The sequence below is a fragment of the Haliaeetus leucocephalus genome, unplaced genomic scaffold, assembly GCF_000737465.1.
Source record: "Haliaeetus leucocephalus isolate CR32 unplaced genomic scaffold, Haliaeetus_leucocephalus-4.0 Scaffold217, whole genome shotgun sequence".
NCBI lineage: Eukaryota > Metazoa > Chordata > Aves > Accipitriformes > Accipitridae > Haliaeetus > Haliaeetus leucocephalus.
This window is the reverse complement of record NW_010972653.1, coordinates 800,151-819,637: the sequence shown is the minus strand read 5'-3', so window position 1 is coordinate 819,637 and position 19,487 is coordinate 800,151.

Genomic DNA, 19,487 nt, shown 5'->3' with positions numbered 1-19,487 from the left:
ATGCTTGCTTTCTGACAATCTGAATTGTATTCAATGCATAGCCCTAGAAAAATTAGTCCTGGGAACTATGCAGCTGCAGGTGGTTTTGCAGGATCTGACCTACTGTGTAATTTATAACCTTTGAGTGGTTCTCTGGGATTAAGAACTCACATAGAGGATTGAGTCTGATAAAGCCTCGAACAGCATTGGGAGTCATAGTCCCTCTGGGGTTGTTAGCTTAGTGCCAAAAGCCAGTATCTCAAGGAAAACAAGCTCAAGACAAACTCTGAGGGTCTTCAGTTGTACTCTTAGTGTAGCACTCCATAACACTGCTTTACAGTCACTTCTCTGCTTTGATGCTACTTTTACTAATCACAGCACAATTCTGGAGTCTGATTCGGTTAGGGAGAGGAGCTGGACTTGTTCACCCAAGTTGACTCCTTTGTGACAACAATATGGACTCTCCTGTCTCTTTATTCAGCTCTATTGCTTTGTGCTATGAATCTCCTATGCTATGAAGTTCCTTGACTCTTTAATGCATAATGTTGAACCCTATGTTCCTTATTGACTTCTCGAAGTTTATCTATTTTCTCGCCTTTCAATAGCTTAACATTCATTGCTGGGATTTCAGCTGGAGTTTTGGACCAGGGGAGCACATTTTCAGTTCTTACAGTTTTCATGGGGTTCTCTAGGGAAACCTCTGTCCCATATAAACTTTCTCTTTATCAGGCAACTGATTTCACTGAAACAGTTCATTTACTGGAGTGAACCAGGCCTGTATCTATATTTTTCTTGCAAATTGTTATAAAAAATTAAACATAGTGAATATTCCCGTTGAAGTCAAACCTCTGAAATAAGTAGCATCTCATCCTCTGTGCTACCTTACTTGTTCAGTAACATTCATGGCCACATGAATAATTTACTTGGAGGAAAGCCAGATCAGAGCTAGAAAATTAGGCATAGGCCACTCTGAGGTAAGTGAATATGTGGATTTTGTTTTGCTGCAGTTAATGTGATTTCACTTGTCCCCTAATAAAAGTTCATGAGAGGTTGGAATATAAGTATTACAGAGCAGCTGCTATGAGTTTAATCCACATTCCATTAATGAAGATATTTTGCTCCCAGTTCTGGATCAGAATCTGACATACTATTTTCTTGCATTTCGTGCTGTCCACCTGCAAGGTTTTTGGTTAAAAATATGTGATATGCTTTAGATAAACTGTTTTCTAATACTAATTTTGGAATATATATATATTTGTGAAATAAAGGGAAATGTAGAAAAACAAACTACTGGATTGTGCTCTGTACGCTGGAGGGAGAAGGCTTTGCAAGCAGAGTATAAATATACTACCATGCCAAAAAGAAACAAAGCATAACACACGGTACTATATGAGAGACAGGAAGGCACACAGCCCAAGAAGCAACAACTTAGTCAAGACCTTCTTTCATCTCCTTTAAATGTTGTGAATGCATATCATTCCAACTGAATTATTTATTTCCTAAGGTGCTGAGCAAGACTTAGTCTTATTTGAATCAGCTCTTGTACCACCACCACCGAAATCTTTCTCTTAATGCAAATCTGAGAAATAAAATTTAAAAAAACCCAATCCTCTTAATACTGGGAAAGGGAGTCCAGAAAGGGGGAAATGGTTATCACAGTTTAATTTGCAGAATAAGCCAAAAAGAAAGAAAGAAAGAAAGAAAGAAAAGGTCCCTGATAAATGAGAAATAGTCCCATTATGTTATTATTCTGTTACCTAAGAAACTATCTTCAAAACAGAAGCCCTCATAAATACTCTGGAGATGCATCAGACACTTTTCCCTGCTGTACGACATTGTGTATATGGTTTGGCAGGAGTTCATCGTGTAGAAGATAAACTAGCACATAGTGCCAGGATTCTATTACTCTTGACCCTGACCTTTGGCTGCATGCTGTTTCCAGTTGCACTCCATCTTTAAAAAAAAGACAGCGCCCATTTTTTTACCCTTTCTTTTTTAACTTCTGTTTTTAAACTTCTCCATAATCTACCCCTCATCTGATATATATTTGAAAAACAAGTTTTCTGATCTCTTTCTTCTCTCTCTTTTTTTTTTAACTTCTGTTTTTCATTCCTTAAAACCAGCGGTAGTGCTCCTGCCAAAGTTGGCTTTCCCATTCAGATTTCTCTTCTTTTTTTTTGTCTCCAAACACTAACTAGCTCAATAATGTGGAATAGTATAACGTATCCTAACCACAGAGAAAATACATTCTTGGAAATGGTTTGTTTTTCTTTGCTATATTTACTATTCTCCAAATCCAAGATATTCATTTATTGTTACCAACTGAAGTTGTTAGTAGTAAAGTCATGGGAAAGGAGATGATATTTTCATTGATATAGAATCAATGTTCAGAGATGTCAACTCTATACAGAAGGGTGTAGAACCACCTAGGGCATGTGGAATTTTTAAATATGTTTCATTACTACAAAATTATGATCTCTATCAGAAGTCCAAAAGTAGTGCATAAGGATGTGATAATTTGCAAAGCACTTTGATACAGAGCTACAAAATAAGTACTTGGTAAGCTACAGAGATTAGATTAGGCCACAGGAAAGCAGAGGGATATTCTTGAAAGTTTATTGGGCCTTCTTCTGTGCTCCTAGTTCAGGCAAAACTCCCAGGGAAGTCACTGGGAATTCTGTTTGTATTAAGCAGGACAAAATTAGGTCTCTGTTTTCCCAGTAGGGATCAGGCTAACTGCCATGGATGAAAATGTTTTTAAATAGAAACCAAAATAAACTTTTTTTAACTACCTCTGGCTGTCTGGAGTGGACTTTAAAAAAATTAAATCCTGGTATATCCAAAGGCTTTTCATTTTGTGAACGTTGCAGTAATCTGTGTATACTCATTTTTTTGTGCAACATTTGAATAGTAAAACAGAATAAATACAACAAAACTCCCAGACCCGGTATTTTTAAAGGAGAACTGAGAGATAATCAACGGAACTTCACAGAAATGTTATACTTGGAAGAACAGAAAAATTTAGAAACCCAGTGTATCATGGTTAGACAAAAATCTCTGGTGCATTAAAGACAACAAAGATGTGTTGCAATACAGTTTTCCTAAATGTTTGGTTTACTTTAGAAACAGAAAATGTTAAGACTGTAATTATAAACTGTTAATACTGGTTTGTATTTGGGGGCCAGGACTGAAATTGATATAAACAAATTTTTGTTACAGAAATTTCTTCTTTAACTAACTCTTTCATTCTACCTGTATTTACCAGAAAGCGTGGTATGACAAAAAGGAAGAAGTTGAAAGCATGAAGGGAATAAACCCAAACCCACTGAGATTTACCACAAGTCCTAAATAAATTTAATTGGTTATTACTTAAGCTGTATGATTTATAAATATTATGCTTTGTGACTCCAGGACCCATCTTTGCCTGAAAGTTCTGCCCCTCTAAAAGACAGGCTATAAAAATTATCAAGAAGCTTGTGATAAACAGTAATTGACATACAGAAATAATGCAGAAACCAGCAGATATGAAAGGAAGAGTGGTCCACATAAGCAGTGTTTTGTGAGACTTGAGTGACTGAATAATTTTATAGACAGCCGACATTGGCTGATTAAAGAGCTGTCCCATAGTAGCATTACCTACCATTACATATTTGATGGTGGATTGTATTGCAACCCAAATGAAGGTTAACAGAAGGTTTAATAATCTGTGTTAACAGTGAATTTCCACTGAAAACGAAGAAGCCATTACTGGATAAATTTTGCCATGATTTTATTTAACAATGTCAAAAAATTCAGTTAGCAGAAATATTTGTGTTTAAACTTCATAATTATGAAGCTTATTCCATAGGAAGTTTTTTTAAGAATCCTAAAAATTATGATAGATAGATACTAAAAAACATTAAAGGCAAGAATTTAGGGAGTTACCTGATCCCCTCAAACTGTTGCCCCACGGCTACATGGACAGAGGGTAGCAAGGAAAACAGTATCTAGGCCCATTTGTTGGCCTGGAAGCTAAATGACACGATCTGGCCACAGCCACACTAATAAATTTTTTTACATTACAGAACAGGGTGGCTGCATCCAAACCGCTCCCTGGGAATGGTCCTTGGCATGTGCTAGTTCCCAGACAGATAGTGTTATCTGACATGAGCCAAAAGGGCACCAGGGAATAGATTAACAATTTAACCATACGGATAACTCTTCTTGGGCCACTGCCCTGATCCTGTCCACTTTGCTAATACAATTATAATCAAAGATTCTGGTTTCAAATCATTTTACATACCTATTTTCAAAATGTGAAACCTCAGAATCACTACCTAAATTGTGTAGGTATATATCAGACAATGTTAAAGGAATAAGCATTCCTATATTTCATTATGCAGTTAGAGATACGCAAAAGAAATCCACTTCAGTGTAACTTAGCATTTTATGATAAATCTACTCTCCCAGACAATAAAGTTTTGATAAAATCTGGTCCTCAATCGAAAAAGACAAGGAATTTTAAGAAGGGTTTTAGGCAGTCATCCTAAAACATATCCAGTTCACAAGGAAGTAGGCTGGAGGAATATCTAATGTGTGAGTCTGGGTGGTCTTCCAGTGCTGAGGTCTTCAGGATTGTGGGGATTATCTAGATGACTCCATTTCTATCAGTGTTTGGAATAACACTGAGACTGGACAGTAGAGTGAAGAAGAAAAGCTGACAAAGGAAGTAGGTTTTCAGCTAAAAGAGGACATGTCTACCTATTCACACTAATTAGTATATTGTCATGCAGAAGGAAGTATGTAAAAACCCAATCTTTTTTTTTCTTTGTAATTCAAAGCAACTTTTCCCTGTTGCTGCTGATATCACTTGCTTTCCTCATTTAAGTTTCATGACTGGTTAAGTAAATTTTAGTCTATGCTCTTATAAAAGGCTTTACTGCTCTTTTTTACCTTTTCCCCAATTATGTGGTCATGTCCTCTTCCTTGTTCTTGGCAGTATGTGGTCGCTTGGCTTAGGGAGCTCATCCAACAGTCTGTGTAGTCCCATGAGTAACAGCACATGCAGATGATCGTAAAGCTAGAAAACACGACCATTTCTGAAAAACTGACAGCACTGGACATGCATAACCCAGAAAAGAGAAGGTTTGAGGAGGAAGCATATTAACTATATTCAAACTTAATACAGGCTGTTGCAGAGAAGAAAGGAATCTTTTCTCTGTGCCAGAAGGGGATAGCACAAAAAATAATAGGCTGCAAAGGTGATTAAAGTTAAACATTAGGAAAAACATTCCAGCAGTACAGATAGAGAAGGACTGGAACACATTGCTTAAGGAGAGTGTGGAATTACCATCATTACAATTCTTTAAAACAGCTGTTTTTCTAACAGCTGTCTACAATGTCCTTAGCAGAGCTGGTTCTGCCTTGGGGCAGTGCAATGTACCATATGACCCCTCAAAATCCTTTTTCAGTTCCATTTTCTGTGATTGCATGATTGGATTCAACACGTTGTTAATCCATGCCCTGTCACATTTCATGATAAGTAGAAGTTAAAGGGGAAAGAGTGACCATCCAAAAGAAATATTACCTTGTTTTCTATGTAACCTAAATCTGAATTTTCCTGATTTCATCACCACAGTGCCTGAAAGGGAGAAGAGAGACCGAGTCATAGGATGCAGGAGTGAGTTGTGCCCCTGACAGGAACAGTACCTTTCTGAGAGCTACAGATTCTTTCTATGCTTTATTTTCCTTCTTTCTGATGAGTATAATTATGTCACAGTACTAATGACTGTGATTCTCCAGATGGAAGCTATTGCAGAGGTATTATGCCAGTACTGTTCTCTCCTATTGACAGAATTCTGCCCCAAAGCAGTCGGTGAAGATGGTATCTAAACCTGAATACTTAAGTTAGGTAAATGGTGTCTTCCTCTAGAGGCTTCCCAAAGTACTTATCAAAGAACTGTTTCCTCTGGCAGGGTAGGGAACTTATTATTTCAGGAGCACTATTTCCCTAATCTTCAACAGTAGTAGTAAATTAAATATGCCAAGGACTGTTCTCTGGCCTCAAAGTCAAATGCCAAGGCCTGGCTTCATCCACACTATTAAATTACTTTACCCTCCAAATCACCTATTGAAAGAGTTCATGCTAAGTCCTGAGTAGTGCCAAAAATTGTTCTGAAGTGTGTTGACTGACCTTGTTGAAAAATCAAATCAGAGAATTTAATGGTGTAGCTGCTAAAATTTGAGTGGCTGGGAGTATTCCCTAGTTCTATTTAATTTACTAGAGTGGAGGGCACATGATGGCTAAAAATTTGGTGAAAGTTGTATAACTAAAGTTAGACTGATTCTCACCATGAAGTGTGAGAGAATATAGAGAATCACAGCACATTTTTTAACATGAAAAATGCCTGTTCTTATTGGCACAAAGACTGAAGCTTTGTATGTTTGGGCAAGATTCACTGTTTTGGTGAAGCTGAAGTTATTCCTTATAGCTTTCAAGAAGACACTCATAAGTCTGCAGCTGAAAAGTACACCTCAGTGATAAGCAACGTGGCTTTGCAGGAGGCAGCTGAGTACATAGGGAGGAAGGTTGTAATGAGACTGATAAATTCCTGCAGATGCAGCTGTAAAGATAATCTTGGTCCAGTTAAAAAAAAAAAAGAAAAAGTAAAATTGCACAAGCACCTGAAACGTTCCTTTTCTCATGATAGTTTATCTGCCCCATGGTGCATTCCTGGGGCATAATCCCTGAGTTTATCTGAGAAACGTACTTCAAAAACCTTCTTCAGTACGTCAGCATGGCATGCAAATAAAGGAATTCACATAAAACCAGGCAACCCTTCAGGAGACACGTGCTCCTCAGGTAAACACTGCAAAGAGACTCACACTCTGTAGGAGATGAGTCAAAAGAAAAACATCTAGGAAACTCTGATGCAGGAAGAGTAATTAAGTGTAAAACTATTCCAAGAACTCAATTAAATATTTGGGGGAATTATTTAGTGAATTTAAGATACTGAGAAAGTACTTATTTATCAAATATTTTTGGCAAAGAAACAAAGGAGAGGATATCTGAGGGTTCAGTTATGGTGGAAAGAGAATCTAAGGACAGCGGGGAAAAAAGCAAAGCAAATGGGATTATTTATATTTGGTTACAAAAGCAGCTAAGGCAACAAGATAGAAGGACAGCAAGAGGTACCAGGTTGAGAACTTGGTGTTATGATCGTGTAGGCAATGTTCCCGGGACAGTCGTGAGGCAGAGAAGAAGGCCCCAGGAGAGCAATTACAGGGAATCTACCCATTTATAGAGCCTGTTTTATTTCAGAGGAGACTGTATAGTCATAATGATTGATATTAATTTTATTTATTTACAAGTGCCATGGTTACCCAGACAAGTCTTGGTCTCTGTGTGCTGGGCAATAAGTGCATATGAGGCTGCCCACAGTCGAAGCAGCAAACAAGCCATCCGAATGGGGTAGCACGTTTGGATTCAGCTGGAAAAGAAAGAGATCTACAACATGACAGGAAGGATCCCAAAATTGCAGAGGTTCAGCAACCTGGACTTGTCTTAGCCTCATTACAGCATAATGCCTCAAACTCATACATACTCTTTCTTTCTCAGCCTCAGGAACATGAGATGCTGGAAGGATTTTGGTCTTTAAAACAAGAACATGGCCACCACACATGGCTGGAAATTCATTACTGGTGCTTTGAGCTAGGTACTACCTCTTGCAAGGGTAGGCCATGAAGATCCCAAGAAGAAAGAAGCAGAAATAAGTGCAACCTCTTGCAAAGGTGTGCCATGAAGGTCCCAAGAAGAAAGAAGCAGAAAACTTCAAAGAAAGCTTGTTCTTTATGTCCATGAGTCAGTGGACCTATGAAGTGTCTCCCTAAAGGATGCTGTAGATGCAAAAACTTACATGGGTTCAAGGGGAGACTGGACAAGAACATGGAAAAGATATCCACTGGGGGTTACGGACTCAATAAATCATGTCAAACTCAGGAAATCTCCTAAAAATAGTTGGAAGCTGAGAGAGTATTCAGGGTTGCTTTTGCTATGCATTAGGTGTCCCTTACAGCTGCTGTTAGAGACAGTATGCCTGTTCTTATGACCTTATGTACTGGAGCAGCAGCTGAGTAGCATCCTGATTCATATATGGATTATGTCCAAGGTGCACATATCTTGGTCTTGTGTAACAGGGACCACATGGCACGACACGGAGCAAGAGCATAACATGTTAGTCTCCTTCTTTCCCTTTGCTTTCACCTCTCCTCCTCAGCAATACTGTGGAAGCAGCTGGTTTTGTTACTCCTCCTTGGGCCAAAGAATGAATGATGTCTGCATTAGTTTGAGGGAATCCCTCTCTGAAGGAATTCCTGTTTGAACCGCTTTTTGAATTGCTGCATAAAGGTCATGCATCCTTGCATAGAAAACAGAATACTTGAGGTTTGTGGACGTATTTCAGAGTATTGACATTAAAGCAGGGATTGCCATTCACTGAATACTTTGGGTGTCAAGAAACAAGGCTGGGGCTTTGGAAACTAGTGTCATAGGCATTGGTAAAATGGAAGAATAAAGGAGTCATATTGAACTAATTCAGCATGTACTCTTTATTTTACTACTATTTCCTAAAATTTTCAAGTTCAGTCCTACACTGAGAAGAAGAAAAAAACCCCATACTGTCATGATAAAATTTGCACTGTTGCTTAAAGAATAGTTTGTGATAAGAAGATCATTCAGTAGAAGCAAACAGCAACACATAGAACTGCTGCTTTGGACAAACACCAGCTGCTCTGCTTAAGCTTTAGCCAAGCACCAAGGGGAACTCCTCCCTTTGTTGCCCATTAATTTTTTTCTTTGAATAGAACTCACAATATAATCACTTTTGCTGATTTTTCATGGGCATATATACATGTACGTACATACATATATTCACATTTATATTCCAATACAAACATAAACACACACGCACACACATTTTTACAACTGTCCATCTATCTAGGAATAACTACTGTGTATATTAATCTTGATGAGGTATGTGTTAAGTAGTTAGAAATTACTCATTTTTATAATATACTAAACCCCAAAATGTGAGTAGGCAAAAATACAGTGTAGAGCTAGCTAAGGTTTGAAAAATATGTGGGTTAAATAAAAAAATGCAACAGACAAACCCAAGCCCACCAGAAGCTAGCTAATTTATCAGATTTCCATTAAGCTTAGAAGAAATTCTATAGCACCAACTTTTTCATTTGCTTTGTATTTGTGTCTTTCTTCACAGCATAACTGATCCTTTTTCAGAATATCACTAGCCTATTAAGCAAAACTGCTCTTGCGTATAGGAATGAAGTTTTGGGCACTTGTTATGGAGATAATTTGTGACATTATTAAAGTTTCAAATCTAGCAAGATATATTAAGTTTCAAGTTTGACTCTAGCTTGGTTTCCCTTTCCCTTTGTGTGTGTGTTTATGTGTCCTCTTAGATGTATACATTATATTCACATACCTTCTCAAATTTGTGCATGCTAGATGTTTGGATAACACGGCATGTTCTTGAAAGATAATCAAATCACATGGAAGTGTCTGTGTTTTTGTTTTTGTTGTTTGTTTCTGATTTTTTTTTTAAAAGGATGCTGCTATTAATGGAAATCCAGAAAGAAATATATATTCTTACCGTCTTCTAAATACAGTTGAGCTAGCAGGTTCAGTATAATTCACATTCTGCTTCCAATTCAGCTTGAATCCAGGTATAATCAGTAGATCACAAAGGGTTTATATATGTATGTGTGTATGTGTGTGTGTGTATGTATAAAATGCACAAGTCAGTTTAAACACAGAACATATTTTTAAAATTAAGTCTTAATTTCCAGCTCTATATTTTCTAAAATAAATAAAGTCTACACTACGAATATATAAGTACAGTCTGAAATCATGGAAATAAGTTTGACTTAAATGAAAGCTCAAGTTCACATATTTTCCAGCTTATACCTGGAAAATATCAGCTTTTATTGCAACTTATCTGTAAGGGCTGGTTTATAAGAATTAATGCAAATAATAAGAATGAAAGTGAGATTAAAACACCAAGATTTCTCTCCACATGAAAACGTTCAGATTTTTCAGACCCATGTACTATTATTGTCCATGAGCCTGGAAACAAACCCTGGTATAAACACAGAATCCAAACCACAGAACATGACTTGTTTAAAAAGTTAAATTCTGTGAAGTAAGGCAGGAAACGAGATTTATCCTTCTGGGAATTTTTTGGCATGAGCAAGGAACTAGGCATGCTCAGTGCATGTCATATCCTTCATCTATCACTGCTCTCTGAAGTAAATCAATTTTTTTTATTTTTTTTTTTTAACTCAAACCAAGGGAAGGCAACACAGTCACCATCTGAAATGTGTAGAAATCCTTCTGTTTGACATGGCATTAAACAGAAGAAGGCAAATTACAGTGTGTTGCCTTAAGGATTATTGTTGCACATTTTGTGCCTTCTGGCTGTGGCAGTGTTTGTTCCTCCAAGTGAAATTAGCTGGGCCCAAGCCATTTTGCAACATTGTAAAAATAAATTGCTGTACTTGATAAGTGAATGTTAAACTTGTCACTCTAAGCTAACTGCAAATTGTTTTTAGTGTCTTCAGGGTAAGTTGGCAATCTCCAATAGGAACTACGCAGAAGGTCAGCTTTCTCCCTTTGAAGCCAAGTTTAGGTTATAGCTAGGGAACCAGAGCAAACACTCCTGCTCATGGGCGAGAGAAGGAACATTTCCAATGCAGTCAAAAACTTCCAGATTAGACCACATCAAGTTAAAAATTTGGGATCACACTAACACCTATATTACATCACGTTACACTTGTAGGACAATGCTATTTAAACATCAGGATGAGCTGAAGTGCTTACTTAGGAGGCTGGAGAGGAGGGAAGTCCTACAAGGAGGAAAAATATGGATGAAAAGGCTCTTTGGCCAATTTTTTCATGTAGTCCAGACTGCTTGCTCCTGCAAACACCCTTGGTGTCACCCTTCCAGGACTTCTTAACCCGAATTGAATGCTGTATCTTCCTTCAAACCCCCACAGGCTGATAGCAAGAAGGAAATTATGGAGTTAAAAAAAACTTCTTGGGTGAAATTTGGGAATTAGGTCCCTTATACACACAGCCTGTTTGGCACGTATCACAGCTGAAATGAGTGGCCTTTTTCTCATTCAGCCTTGTAAATCTGGGAGTCAGTCAGTCAGCTTTTCTGTTGGAAAGTCCCACTTCATAAAATCAACATGTCCCTTGGGGAACATGGCATTTTGCTAAAGTAACAAGTGATTTATTTTTACATGGAAAAACTGAAACAATATCTTCCTTATTACCCACCTCAGGATGCCTGAAGAGAGACAGTTCAGCTGATCAGCAAGCCCAGGCAGGCTGCTGGAGGGAAGGTTCAGGGCTGGAGAAGTCAGCTCCAGTATCCCCCATGTTGTGCCTCCACGCAGATCCTCCTGCAGGACCTCGCTTGGGCCAGAAATGGAGCAAGTAGCTGCTCACATGTTTGTGGAAGACCCTCAACAGATCCCCAAGTGCACCTGCCAATCTTTCCCCAGATCTAGCACATAGGGGGAAAAAAATTATCCAGTTCTATTTTTAAGGGAAGCTTCCTGGAAATCTCCTGAGGAAAAAAAAACAAACCAAACCAAACCAAACAAACCCAAACAAACAAAAAAACCACCAAACAACCAACAACAAACTTTTCTGTCTATCTATTGTTACAGAATCAATTAAATAATATCAAATGGTAGTTTTAGAGTGAGTCAAGAAAAGAGAGGCAAAAGAAAGTGGTGGTTGGGATATCTCTCTTCTGCTTGAGCTTTGCAAGCGGGTTCTTGCTTTCTCGGTAGGTCTGTTTTCTAGCGGGACCAGGGAGAAATATTTACCTTCTGTAGAAAGCACAGAGAAAAGGAAAGATTTCCAACACATGCTTATTATGAGGCAATGCAGCATTACTACTAATCCCAAGTGGCCTGAGTGGGGTGAGACAGTAGTTTAGAAACTCAGCCTGTGCAGTCCCTGGTCCCTCTCTTCCAAGGCTGCAGCTACAGATGCTTGCTCCAGCAATGGCTTTTGTGATAATGGACACCTCCTCTGGGACCTGGATTAAGCCCAAGTTTAAATTACTATAGCAACAATTTTCATGGAGTCATTGCCAGTAAATATTATGGTGATTGGTTACTGAAATCTAGGGCAAGTCATTATTCATGGCCTTGGTATCAAACATAATGAAGAAGCATATTTAATAGTGACTTTTCTAGACCAGTCCTTGCAAGTTGTTTCAGGCAGTTCACAACATTTTAAAGTACATAATGAAATACAAGTAACAGAGATCTGTAACACAGTGAAAATGCACAATGTGATTCAAAGTTATAATGGCACTCCAAGACATTTTTGGGCTTAAAATGGAAGCCTTCCAAAGCAAAAGAAGGACAAGAGAGGTCCTGAAGGTTTAATAGGTATATCTAAGAAGACAGAGATAATAATACAATAAATCAGTTGTGGAAGCTTGATGAGTTTGTCCACTGAAGCACCACTACATTGTGTGTAAAACATATTACCTTACTCTCTGCCTCACCATGTTTTGCTAAGAACTCACACAACAAAGGCTTAGGTAGACAAACTGTAACTGTCAAGGCAGTTTAACAAATCTTCTCACCCTTCCCTCCATTCCCTTCTTTTTCCTTTTTTTTCCTTCCTTTTCCTCCCTTTCTCTCATGAGACACTGCAGGATATCATCTCTCCATTTAAGATTACTTCCATTGCAAGTAACTAGAAGCTGGTGCATGATCAGCTGCAGCTTCTAGAGAACAGCTTACATTTATGGTGGAAATGAAGCATATTTTAAAAGTATTCTGGTACAGCTGGAATTGCTATTGTCTCTAAATTTCCAATTAACTCAGCTTTCACTCAAGTACATAATTTTATTCATCTCAGAAATGATCTCTGAAATTTTGCTGCATTATCTCTGAGTGTTTAGCAGCAAATGCGGAGCAGGGATTGTCTTTTCGTTGATATTCTTTGCAAGGGAAATACTTTATTGCACTTTATAATAATAAAAGCTTAATAATGGAAGACATTTTTTGCTTCACTGCCATGATGATAAACTGAAGCCAGTTTTGCCAAACCAACAGGTCAGGATAGCATGAGAAAGCCCCACAGAAACTGTGAGATGTAGAAAAATAAAATATAGGTAAACATAAATTAATACAATCTGGTTTCTTTTGCTTTGTCTTCTAGTTTCTGAGCCATCACAGTGCATGCAGGTTACCGAGTCAAAACTTTCTTTGCCATCAGAATGTCCAGAAAGTTACTTTATTTTAAGTGTGACTGGGATTCTCACATCATCACTCATTTCCAAGGGCACACATTTTATGAAAAGCAAAAATTACCAAGATAATTTTTTGTAAAATCAGGGTCTCTGGGCATAATGGGAAATTTAACACCTTTCATTCTGGAGAAAAAAAAAGAAGAAGTAAGAATCAACCTTGATCAAAGCCTGAAAAGAAAAGAAAATTAATTTATTGTTCCACTGTGGAAAGTCCTTTAGCCCAAGTGGGCAGATGAAACCCCCTTCATTTCTCTTCCTGCTCATCAACAACAGCTTTGCTGCTCTGCTGGGTTTGGACAATGAGACTTTTTTTGAGTTTGAGGGGTAAGAATAAATTTTGAGGTGTTTTCACGCAGCCAGTTCTGCTCACTTCCCATTGACTTTTCTCCTCCAGTGCTAACACAAATCTGCCAAGGGTAGAAATGAAAAACAGGGTTGTCCTGTACCAGGCAAAGGGGGTTGCTGCTGACTGTGGCCTTGTGCTTCAGAGCCAAGCTGCAAGAAATCCTGTCAAGTGAAGAACTGAATAACCTGCCTTGCAGGAAACTCTTACTTTCTTTTAGTAGCTGAGGTCATCTTCATCTCTGCAAGATGAATATAGATGAGAGAGGGGGTGCATGCTGTGAAAAAAATTATGAATTTTTTTTATGAAAGAGAAACAGCCATAGGTCAGAAAACAGCAAAGAAAGTCAGAAAAAAAGTGCCATGCTTTTTTTCCCCATTTGTTTATTCTGTGAATAAAATAAATTCTTTATCCTTTTTCATTTATGATCTCCACTTTATAAAAGAAATTATGTCTGTGTAAAGGGAAAGTGTTTCTTTCCTTTCTGGATTAAAACTGTTGATCAGTGAATGTACATTGGCATAAATTATTTTAAAAGAACTTTTTGTCAAACAACTGCGTTTGGTGGTGATGTAATCCCAGTTCAAGTCATATTTGGGGTGGCTATTTTTGTGGGATTTATTAAGCTGGTCTTGTTTCCAGCAAGAAAGAGAGATTCTGACTAGCATACAATTGTTGGGTTTTTTTTATTTCAGTGAATGTTGAATTAATTAATGCTTCAGCTTCAGACTGAATGTTTCTTCCCCTTTTTTATTTTCCTTTTGATTTACAGCAATAAAACTCAAAGTCACATACTGGCTTAGGCATAAAAATCAGGATATATCTTATGCACTTTGACAGTACATTTAAGACCCCTTTCTACAGTCTGTGTGTCAAAATCTGTTCTTGTCCAAAGCCTGTGGAATGAGAACTTGGCCTACAGAGCTTACTCAAACACAGCATCCCTTACTAGACTTAGGGGCATAGGACAGAGCTGAAAAGGACAGCACGTTAGAGCATACAGAAGTCCAAGCTAAAGTATTGCCAATGGAGAAGACTCCTCAACCTCTTGTCCAGTTAGCCAGAGGACAGTCTCTAAAGACAAAAAACCTGGGCAGCGCCTGCACTGCATTTTGAAGCACCATGGCATAGTATAAGTAACAGGTCAGCTTAATCTGCTTCTTGTTTTGGTGGAACCACAGCAACTCTTTGTGGGTATTATTAAGCCAGTACATAAGCAGGGAGCAGAGGCAGGTGGAGAACAGGGAGCTCAGGGAGGGCTGCAGCAGCAAGAGGCTTCAGGGAAAACTCATCATCCTGCAGTCAGGGTGGACCTCAGTTCTGCTGCCTGCAGCCCCACACCATGGATGTGGTGAAGGTATGAGTTACTGGGGGTGGAGCTGTGGTTACAGCTTATACCACAGCTCGGTTGATGCACGATGCTAGTTAAGTAGCAGCAACTTGATCGTGTGTCTAAGCTGTAATTGGTGTGGCTTTGTCTACTGTGGTGCTATCTGATCTGGTAAGGGAGATGACAAATATATGGATTTATTTAATTCCTTCATTTACATTTACGATAATTTAAAGAGATGCCTTTCCAAGGCATCTAGCCTCCCCCCCAACATAGTTAATAATTCTATAAAATAAAAGCACCATTAAAGTAATCATTTCCACATGCACTGAGCCAGCCAGCCGCCTTCTGAAACTCCTTCCCACCCCTTTATCATTGTGGGAAGCCTACAATCAGCCCTCTCCAAAAACTCTATCGAACAAATGTCTGGACAGAGTGATGCTACATAGGGAGGCTGTACAATGTCTCTGTGGAAGGCACAAAGCTTTTTCAGAGCAAAAATAGATAGCATGAATTTATGTCATTTTCAACCTGTAATCTATAATTCTCTTTTTGCTGCGTGCCAAAACAAGTTCCCATTAGTACTGCTGTCTCTCTTCCTCACTTAATAGATGTTTCTACCAGCACTTTAACTACAGACAAGAGTGGATCAGTTAGTTCCTTAAGTTCCCTCATTCCTACTACCAATAGCCAGTCTGGACTGAGGACTGGGCAGCTGACAACCAGCTTTTTGTTGCAGTGTCCCCAGCACTGATTTATTTTTCTGCAAAGGGCTCATACGAGCCTTGTCCTATGTGAATTTGTCTCAAACTATACCAAAGATAATGCAATAGAGATGATATATTCAAAGTGAGCAGTTCTCAGTTTCCACCTCTGCCTACAGTCCTGTAGAAGTGCAACCCCCAAAGCCAAATTGTACTGGGATACCAGAGGAATGGTAGAGCCCATTCTAACAGAAAGCATTAAATATTATTCATGCAACTTGATGAATTGAAGGCTGAAAATAGAAATTATATCTGCCTATAAACATGTATGGACGGAAAAACTTACCATGAACTATTGGGATAAAAAACTAAATGGATTAAAATTGACAAAGAAATTAGGCTGATCACTTTCTGAACATCAGAAGAATTAGTGGCTAGCCTCTCAGGATCAATAGTAGGAGCAAAAAACCCTTTTAGCTGAAAAACTTGGAAAAAATTGTGCAATAGGAGGGACCTGGCTATGATCCCCCAAACCAGACCTTCCTATAGCCTTACTACAGAGACAAAATACTAAAACATGAAGTTGGGTTAAAGCATGTTTATGTGCTGAATGCATCCCATGTTAGCACTTAGCGTTATTCCTTCCAATATCATATTGTACAATGGTTCTAAATGCACGAACCACTTGCCATACATATTACTGGATTTTCGTACCCTGAAGAGTTTGTAATTGAAGCTCCTCAGCCTGCCTTTGTCTTGGCAGATCCCCTGGAGTTCACAAGTATTCTTCAGAGTTTTCTCCATCCAGCTGTAAGTCAGTCCCTGAATAGTAACAAAAGGTGTGCAGAGATTGCATGTGTTTACTGAATGTGCAGTGTAATGTACGATAGTAGTAATTAATCAAAGACCCACAAATCATTTAATAGGTTGCCTAAGAGACTGTTGAAGTGGAGTGGATCCTGCTTTGGGTCAGAGAGGAAGAGCAGGTGATCTACAGAGATTTCTTCCCAGCTCAGTTACTCTGCTGCAGTCTTGTGAGCATTGAAATGTCTTTCAGTAAGCCATGATCTCACTTAAATTGCATCAATCCTGCCATGTTTGGGGACTAGAGAGTATCAAGACTGAGACAAATGTTGTGCCAAAAAAAAAAAAATTATCATTTACTAAATAGGAAATTATCTTTCCTCCTGAAAACCACAGTGCTAAAAAAGGGAAATGTTTCCTTTTCTACTAGCTTTGTGATTATGATGAATAGGGATAGTAAAATCCCAACATGCAGAGCAAAATCTTTCTTTTTTAGAAAGGGGCAAATTTCTGTAACCCAAAGTAATTCAAAAAACACAAGCATTTCCTTCAATTTTTCTCCTCAGCAGGGAAGAAACTTCCTAGGGGGGCTAATGAAGCACAGCTGAGCTTTGGAGAAGGTCTATAGCAAACTGTCCCTACATTGCACATTTCTCAAGCTCTAATACTACTAGATTGAAGAATAATTCTACCATGTAGACATCCAGCCTGAAGAGACAAGAGTGAAAAAGAATCACTTTTAAGTGATTGTCTCCTCTCTGGTTCCTCAAATATGGCTCTCACCTGTGCCAAGAAAGAATAAAATTCAACTTCTCTAATTTTAAAAAAGACACCTGCTAAGGGGCAGTAGGGAATCAGGTCTATATTTATTAGTGTTTTTCTATTTCATACAAGAAAAACATTTAATAATGGAGAGAAGCAAGTGATATTTCTCCCACCTCCCCAATTTTTCTTTGGCTCTAGGTACTTCTAGCTCAACTAGGGAATGCATTTCCCCAATATCTCCTTCCTACAAGCAGGATCCTGTAGGACTGATCCCTGCATTTTTCCATGTTTTTATTACCTTTGCTAGCTATCATATACTAGCTTATCTAGACCTGTTGGGCTGAGTCCAGAGGAGGGCCGCAAAGATGATCAGAGGGCTGGAGCACCTCTCCTATGAAGACAGGCTGAGAGAGTTGGGGTTGTTCAGCCTGGAGGGGAGAAGGCTCCAGAGAGAACTTATAGCAGCTGTCCAGTACCTAAAGGAGACCTACAAGAAAGCCAGAAAGAGACTTTTTACAAGGGCATGTAGTGATAGGAGAAGAAGTAACAGTTTTAAACTGAATGAGGGTAGACTTAGGTTAGATATTAGGAAGAAATTCTTTACTGTGAGGGTGGTGAGGCACTGGAACAGGTTGCCCAGAGAGGCTGTGGCTGCCCCATCCCTGGCAGTGTTCAAGGCCAGGTTGGATGGGGCTTTGAGCAACCTGGTCTAGTGGAAGGTGTCCCTGCCCATGGCAGGAGGGTTGGAACTAGATGATCTTTAAGGTCCCTCCAACCCAAACCATTCTATGATTCTGTGATTCTATGACTCTATGATCTCAAATTGAAGCTTAATGACCTACATATGCTATTTCTTCTCTCATCTTCATAAGAAATGCACCCACAGATAGATAATATACATGGTAAAGTTTTCTCACAACAACAATAATAATTCTGTCTATTCTTATAAGACCTTCACTCCACTTCCAGTTTTAGCCTACCTTTATGATTATGTGTGTGAGAGAGTCACACAGAACTAAATGTTACTGAATACCTTAACTCCTCAGTCTGCTCCCTCATCTTCCATTGGCACTTCATTACATTAGTTTGCTCCCAGAGTGTCTTTTTAAGTAAACCAGTTAATTCCCCTGGAGACAAAAATGATGTACACATCTAGGATAGGTTTGGTTTTTTGGTGCAGGGTGTGGGGTTTTTCCCCCCTCATGTGTAAGGCACAAATAAACAATGAGAATGTCTCAGGACCAAAGAGTTGTCACACAGAGCACAAAAGGCTATGTCCTGTAGCAGAAGCATTGACAGTCCGTGCTAGAGTATGCTAGCTCTGAGCATTGTGGATACCAGCCATTGCACTTTTTCCTTTAGAGTAATAACCATTCCCTAAAGCAAACGCTTACCTTTGCAGAGATAGCCAAACTGACCAGGTGACCATCTTATACCCACAATTCAGAGAAGCTGCAAAAAAAGACACACTTGACATGACAAATTACACACATTTCTTTTTCCTTCCTTTTAACTAAAATATTTATCTTCCCTTACAGTAACTCAGATAAACTTTTTTTCCCCCCTACATCTGCATGAGTGTCATTGTCCTTATATACACAACTTGCACAACTACCCCATTCTTATGAAACAAATCAACAAGTTGTATTTAACTTCTGGCTTCTTTGGCCTCCTTCCTGTTCACATCTCCTGGAGACTTTATGGACCAAAAGCTATCAGAATAGGCATGGGGAAGAGCAGTGGGTCCACGCACAGGAACAGACTACAACAGAAGGATGAGCAGGGCTCTGCTAAGAAGGCACCAGCTCCAGAAAGTATTTACTGCTGGACTGTAGAACATCTGTGCAGGACAGCTGCCAAGTGGTGGCTTCATAAAGACCACTATCTTCTTTACTCTGTAGGATGGAGTGACAGAAACTCATCCCATAACCCAGAGTGTATCTGGAGGCACCATAGTAGATATTTGGTATGAAGACATGTGTGTCAGGCCATTCTTTTTCTTTTCTTGCTTGATTTTTGTTTTGTTTTGTTTCCACTGAGTTGAATTCATCTTAATACTGAGCTGAACCGTATAATCACCCATTCACCAGGTCCAGACGTTGTATTTTGACAGGAGTCTGACACAAAAGGTTGATTTGTTCACAAAATTATGTGCAATTCTCTTTTTCTTTCTGTCTCGCTCTTCTCACCCAGGGGGGATCCTCAATGCCTAATTTAGATAAGGC